This window comes from Marmota monax, unplaced genomic scaffold (genome assembly GCF_021218885.2).
Source record: "Marmota monax isolate L192 unplaced genomic scaffold, Marmota_monax_Labrador192_F-V1.1 WCK01_AAM20220418_F8-fsc00207, whole genome shotgun sequence".
Classification (NCBI taxonomy): domain Eukaryota; kingdom Metazoa; phylum Chordata; class Mammalia; order Rodentia; family Sciuridae; genus Marmota; species Marmota monax.
The window spans coordinates 529,027-536,420 of record NW_026692713.1 but is presented as its reverse complement, the minus strand read 5'-3'; the positions used below and the strand labels follow the sequence as shown (position 1 = coordinate 536,420).

At 41.6% G+C, this 7,394-nt stretch overlaps 1 pseudogene; it reads right to left on the bottom strand.

The window, feature by feature from the left end:
- Positions 1-5,196: 5,196 nt before the first annotated feature.
- Positions 5,197-6,088, bottom strand: LOC124094147 (poly(rC)-binding protein 2-like; annotated as a pseudogene).
- Positions 6,089-7,394: the final 1,306 nt, after the last annotated feature.

The window sequence follows — 7,394 nt, the reverse complement described above, 5'->3', positions numbered from 1 at the left end:
TAGTCTCTCAAGGCACAGGTGCAGAGACCAACTACAATAAGAAAGAATGTGGAATGTGCCCCAGGCACTTGCGGGATGGTTGTCTTCTAACCTTAACTGTGGTGCATTAGCCCTCAACAGGGTGGCCAAGTCGCCCTTCAGGGGATAGGCTCCAGGCAGACAGATCTTTCTGGGACACATTTTATCTCTTATGAATGGGTATAAGCCTATGAGCATGGGTCCCTTTTATTCCTCTTCAAGCTCCCTGCTTGGTGCCTAGTGCAGGGTGGGAAATACCTAGGGCAAAAGCCATCAGAACTTAACTAGGGAGGTCTCCCTGAGCTCCACCATATAGGCTGCTACAGGGAACAAGCCTACAAAACTGAAATGGAGTTCATTACCCCACTCTGCACCCCTTCTGGGGCTGTTAGATCCTCTGTGGCTGGTGGTGTGATTTCCCCTAAGGCCTCTCCCTTTCTCCAAGGAGTAGAGACTTTCCAGGGGCTTTCTCCTGAATGAGTAGGGTCACTTCTTGAGGGCTGTGAGAAGTTCTGCACAGGATCAAGTTGGGGTACATCCAGGACCAAAAGCTTCAGGTTTCAGGTCTGTGCAGCCCTGAAAACGTGCTTTGTCCCAGAGTGACTAGCAGGGTACTCTTATCCTTTCTGTATGTCCATTCTCACCATCACAGTCAGTGGGGGAGGGCAAGCCAGATCTTGAGTGGTGAGAGCCCGTCTGGGAACTGTGTCCATGGGGCACTCCTACCTTTTCTCCCTGAGTAGGAGACATAAACCCATCTGTGCCAGAGCCTGCTCCCAGGCCAGGACCTCAAGGACTGACCTCCTCCCAGTCTGTCCAGGGACTCCCCTTGTTCAGCCCCATCTAAGCTTCTGCCTGGGTGCTGTTTCTCCCATATGGGTCATGCCCACCCCCAGGGCATCCATGGTGTGAACCATGCCGCACCTTGACTCCTCACTGGCACCAATCTTCTTCCTGCCTCCTTTATACCCTTTCTTTTCCTGTGGAATCCCCCTTTCCTCACACCTCCAATGAGGTAACTAAAAGCAACATTTATTGGTGTTTTTAATCCCACTGTAATCCCAGTGATGTGAGAAGCTGAGGCAGGAGGATCCCAAGTTGGAGGCCAGCCTGGACCACTTAGCAAGAGTCATCTCAAAATAAAAATAAAAAAAAAAACACAGGATCTCAAATTAAAAAAAATACAAATAAAAATGATAAGTAAAGTAATCCTTGTCATAACTGAGGTTTGTGCATTTAAATAGCATGTGAAAGGTGATGTTTGAGCTCTTTCCATTCTCAGAGGAAGAGTATCTACTGAGCTAGGTAAATTTTTTAAGTCATATTTACTGAGGCATAATTTATGTACAAATAACTTCTATCCCTTTGAGGTATACTCCTCTGTGAATTTTGACAAATGGATACAGTTATGTAACCCTCACCATAATCAAGATGTATAATATTTTCATTTAATATGGTTGGATTCACATTTCATCACCTCTTTCTATACAGAATGTTCCTTAACAATTCCTCATGCCCTTCTGTCATCAAACCTGTACCCCTTCCCTGAATCTCTCTGTCCCTGTAGAATACATTGTTCCAAAATGTCTCATAAATGTCTCATTACAGTATGTAGCTTTTGCGACTGATTTATTTTACTTAGCAGAATATGTTCCATATTCAGCCACATTGATATATGAATCGGTAGTTCTTCCTTTTTATTGATGAGTAACATTCTTCTGTATGGATGTACCACAACTTGTTTGTCCACTTACTTATTGATGGACATTTGGGTTGATTCCAGGTTTGGGGAATTGTGAATAAATTACCTACATTTTGCACAGAGTCGTGTTTTGATTTCTCTTGGGTACATATGTAGAAAAGGGAGTGCTGGGTCATGTGACAAGCATATCTCTAATTTCACAATTAACTTTCACACTGCTTTCCGGACTCCTATGCCATTTTGCCTTCCTATCAGCATTGCATGAGAGTTCTGGTTGTTTGCCATTCTCATCAGCCCTTGGGATGGTCAGGATTCTTTCCAGTAGGTATGTGGTGTATGCTGGGTATTTTAGTCTTTTTCTTCAATGTACAATGCAATTGGTTGTCAGTTCTGTGTTATGAGCAATTGTAAGCCTCTCCATATACACATCTCCCCAAATAGAGTAACAGTGGTCAGTATGGTCAAAGCAGCCATTTCCCATGTGATGAGAACTCTTACCTTGTATCTTGTGTTGATTAACCTTGTGGCTAACGATCAAAAACTCTGTGGTTGTATGGACCCAGAATAGAATCCTATCTCAGGGGCCAAAGTGTGACCTTGGAGCAGTTATTCAGCCTCTCTGCACTGTAGATTCCCTATTTACCCAATGTGTGAATCCCAGCCTCCCAAGTAGATAAAATGCTCCTCAACTTAGAATGGGTTCATTTTGGTAAATCCATAGCAAGTTGAAAATATCAAAATGCATTATACACACACACACACACACACATATGTATGTATAAAACCTACCAAATATCATCACTTAGCCTAGACTATCTTCTGTGTGCTCAGAATACTTATGCTGGCTTATTTTATAATAAAGTGTTGAACATCTTCTGTAATTTTTTAAACAGTGTACTGAAAGTGAAAGACAGAATGGGTATGTTTTCACATCACTGTAAGGTAAATAAAAAAGATGGTCCAACTATTATAAGTTGGGGGCCATTTGCACTCAGGCAATAATACTCACTTCCCTGATTACTTTTGCGATGGGCATACCAATGTCTGAGGTTGTTGTGCAGACTAAATGCAATCATGGGCAGACAGTGCCTTTAAGTGAATAGAGCATCTTTTCTGACAGATATGTGTGACTATTGGTGCTCTGAAGGCAAGGAGGGGACAGGCCCCTAGGCAGATGAAACCCCAGAGAAGGAAGAAGGTGTTTAGGTTGAACCATGCCCTAAAAATTGCTTGACAAGAGACCACAGAGAAATGAAAGGTCACTCAATTGTCCATCGTCCAGTGAATGTAAAGGTACAGTACAAGAATGTGCAAAACAGTTGGAAAGTTCCCCTCAACTGGCAGTGTTTCAGAGCTTTGAGAACTCAAGGGCATCCGTCCATCTCTATCTTTGTCTGTCTACTTTGTTTGCTGACTCTCTCCTTCCCTTCTCCTTTCTCTTCTTCCTTTTCTCTTTTTCTTCTATACACACATAGTAGGACATCTTGGCCTCATGGCCTCTGTGGTAAGATGGACCTAGAGTATAATCCTATCTCAAGGGCCGATGTGTGACTTTGGAGCAGTTATTCAGCCTCTCTGTGCTGCAGATTCCCTCACCATGCTTAAGGGAAGGGATGGTTCACTGGCACCTATGTTCACAGCAGACTCTGGGTCTTCTCCTCCTCAATGTAGTGTGGACTGCAGGAATACCTGGTTTGACCACCAACTCACATCTTCGTATGCCTCCTCTGCCCTCATAGGCAGCTGGTGATGAGGATGCTTACATCCTCAGGAACAGCAGCCACACTCACCTGTTGCAGGTGGCCTCACAGCCTTGTCTGTTAGGCTTCAGGAAGACAGATATTTCTAGAAGCTGTTCTTAGAGACATGGATTTGCTGGGTCTTCTTCATCCAGATGAGGTGGTGTGCACCACATGGCCAAAGATGACATCTTCAGAGACCCCTGACTGTCAGAGTCTTTAGGCTGAGGAAGGATGGTGGCATGTGGCAGGAGAAGCACATGTATGACCTCTCTCCTCAGTGGCCATCTTCTAAATGCACATTTTCTGGACACCTATCATTGTCAAGTGCTTTGGGAGCAACCAGGAAGAGAAAAGGGTCTCCACACCTCAGCTCAAGCTTACTAGGCATCAACCTCTACCAACAACCTTAGTCACAGTGTCACTGGGTTCCAGGGACACAAAGGAGGAATAAAAACTCAGGGAAGTGAGACAAGGGTCTTCTCAGGACCAAGGAAGGGCTTCATGAAGGAGGTGAGGAAGGAGCAGGTCCCCGTGGTGGGGTTCCCTGGTTAGGAGACTCTGGGCAGTGGTTGCCTCCAACTTTTGCTGTAGAATTACTGTGAGGCGAAGGTGAGGCTGGGATGCCAAATAAGTGGGGTTTGGGTTTTTCAGCTCTCAAGGGAAGGTGCACAGAACTTCACTTCATTGGGGCATTTCAGTCTTCAAGTGTAGGGGATGCACAGCACAGAAATTCCACAGCAGAGATGGCATGTGTGACCCTAAAGTTTCCAGGGGTCACCTCCTAACCTATCGATGGTATGTGTGTGTGTGAAAGTGGCAGAATTGGGGCACACCCAAGCAACAGGCATAAAGAACCATCCAGTGTGGGTCTGCACCATGGATGGTGTCTTTATGGAAGAGACTAAGTTAGTGGGATTAAGGCAACCTGATAGCCATTTCCTGGGACTAAATTTATCTCACCTGCTAACTTCTTCCACAGTAGTATCCCAGATGGAAGGAATGTCCCCTGTCAAAGGAAATTATTCTGACATTTGTTAAAAAGAGCTGACATTTGTTAAAAAAAGACTTTTTAAAAAGATTATTGCAATAGATTTTTGCAAGAGATTGAACTCAATTCCAAATACACTAGGGTGAGTGGAATTTCATAACAGAGGGCATGGTGAGAGAGAGCGTGGAAATCTACTAAGAGGAGCACAGTTAGGTATCAAGAATGGAGAAATAGGAGTTTGACTGCATGTTGTCTTAGCAGGTTTTCTATTACCATATCAGAAAAACAGAGAGTGGGTAATTTGTATATTTGTTTTCTATTGTTTTGTTTTTATTCACAAAGGAAAAGCTCCAGTTCATTTTTAAATATTTTTGAAAAGTTCCTGACATTACAGAACTAAACTGAAATGTATTAATATTCCACTCTCCCATTTCCATGACAAACAGAAAAATTCATGAGCAAACAAAGCAAGGGAAAAGCTTTTAGAACTAAATACGGATCTCAGCATTAACAACCGAACAGAGAAAGGAATTAAAATCCTTTAATTTAAAAAATCACAAGTAAATGATAAAGTAAGTAGAAACTGAAAATTTACAAGCTTTTTAAAACTTGGAATCGTTAACTGTTCAGAAGCTACACAGGTGGATGATGGGTGGTGGTGAATGGCAGAAAGGGATTATGGATGGGTCTGCATGGTTCTAGTCTGATATTGATTTAATCTTATGCCAGGTTAATGTGCAGCAGATCTAGTGATGATGACCTCCTATCAATAGATCCTTCCACTGGTTTGCAGTTTTGATCTGTGCCCCAGACATCTGACAGATCTCATTGATTCTGCTGCTTTGATGCCTGATAATGTAGCCAATCAAATTGTTTGGAATGGTTAGTTCATGAGAAGTAGTCTGAGCAGATGCATCCATCCAAACCTGCACTGAATCCAGTGTTGCCGTGCATCATAGGAAAATGAGACTGTTGTATTGCCAAATGGTGCCATTTGGTCAAGTCTGGCGATGGAATGGCATACTGTCCTTGAATGATATAGGCCGCTATGGGTGGTCCCTCTAGGTCAGGATTGAGACACATGGTCCTGGAGATGTGGGGAAAGCTCACACTGTGGATGCCTGCTCATCTGCAGAAATGATTGAAAAACTTGATGGCTTGGGCCAGTATGAGATGGTCATACCCTTCAGAGAAGGACACCAACATGATCACACAAATCCATTTGACATATTCATTCATGTATTGTGGAATGCCAGCAACAATGATGTTTGCTCAGTTAAATTGGAGGGCATATGTCCTGCCAGCTGGACTTGAGCTCCTATACTCTGTCTCTCTTTGATCTTGCAACTACCTTTTACAATAAGAGACCTACACTGAGTAGCAGGGACCACCAGCCTTAGGGTGATGGGGCAAGTCTACTGGCAGCTGTGCTATTGGTCATAGAACTGCTGATGTCCTCTTCCAGTTAGTCAATGATCATAGCAAAGGCTTTGAAGATGGTACTAGTGGGTCCAGCCACAGTGATAAATTTCTCAGGATGATTTCCTTCTGAGATGTTTATACATGTACCATTCTCCTTACACATGTTTTTTTAAAAATTGTTTTAATTAGTTATACATGACAGTAGAATGCATTTGATATATCATATGCACTTTGATATATCATACATAGATGGGAAATAATTTCTCATTTTTCTGAGTGTACATGTTACAGAATTATATTGGTCAAGCAGTCACATATATACATACAGTAATAATGTCTGTTTCATTCTACTATCTTTCCTAGCCCCATGTTTCCTATCCCCATATCTTTCCTTCCCCTACCTTCCCATCACTTCTCTCTACCTAATCTAAGATAACACTATTCTTCTTTAGTGCCCTCTGCCTTATTGTGAATTAGCATCTGCATATTAGAGAAAACATTTGGCCTTTGGTTTTGTGGGATTGGCTTATTTTCCTTAGCATGATATTCTCCAACTCCAACCATTTACTGACAAATGCCCATAATTTCATTCTTCTTCAAAGCTGAGTAGTGTTACATTGAAAATATATATATATATATATATATATATATATATATATATATATATATATATATATATATATATCTCACATTTTCTTTATTCATTCATCTATTGAGGGACACCTAGGTTGGTTCCATAGTGTAGCTATTGTGAATTGAGCTGGTATAAAAATCAATGTGGCTATATCACTATAGTATGCTGATTTTAAATCTTTTGGGTATAAACCAAGGAGTGGGATAGCTGGGTCAAATTGGTGGTTTCATTCCCAATTTTATAAGGAATCTCCATACTGCTTTCCATTGTGGTTGCACCAATTTGCAGTCCCACCAGCAATGTATGAGTGTGTCTTTTTCACCACATTCTCGTCAACATTTATTGTTGGCTGTATTTTTGATGATTGCCATTCTGACAGGAATGAGATATTAGTTTTTTTGTGTGTGTAAGGTTTTTTTCCATTCTTTATATAGCCTAGAGATTAATGCTTTATTGGAGCTGGATGGGTAAAGATTTTCTCCCAATCTGTAGGCTCTATCCTCATTTTATTGTTTCCTTTGCTGAGAAAAAGCTTTTTAATTTGAATCAATCTCATTTATTAGTTATTGATTTTACTTCTTGTGCTTTAGAAGTCATGTTAAGGAAGTCAGATCCTAGGCTGATGTGGTGAAGATGTGGGCCTATTTTTTCTTCTACTAGGCGCAGAGTCTCTGTTCTACCTAAGTCTTTGACCCACTTTGAGTTGATTTTTGTGCAGGATGAGAGAGATTTTTGCTACATATGGATTTCCAATTTTGCCAGTACCATTTATTGAATAGAATATCTTTTCTCCAGTGAATATTTTTGGTACCTTTGTCTAGTATGACATAACCATATTTATGTGGCTTTGTCTCTGTGTCCTCTATTCTGTATCATTGTTCTACATGT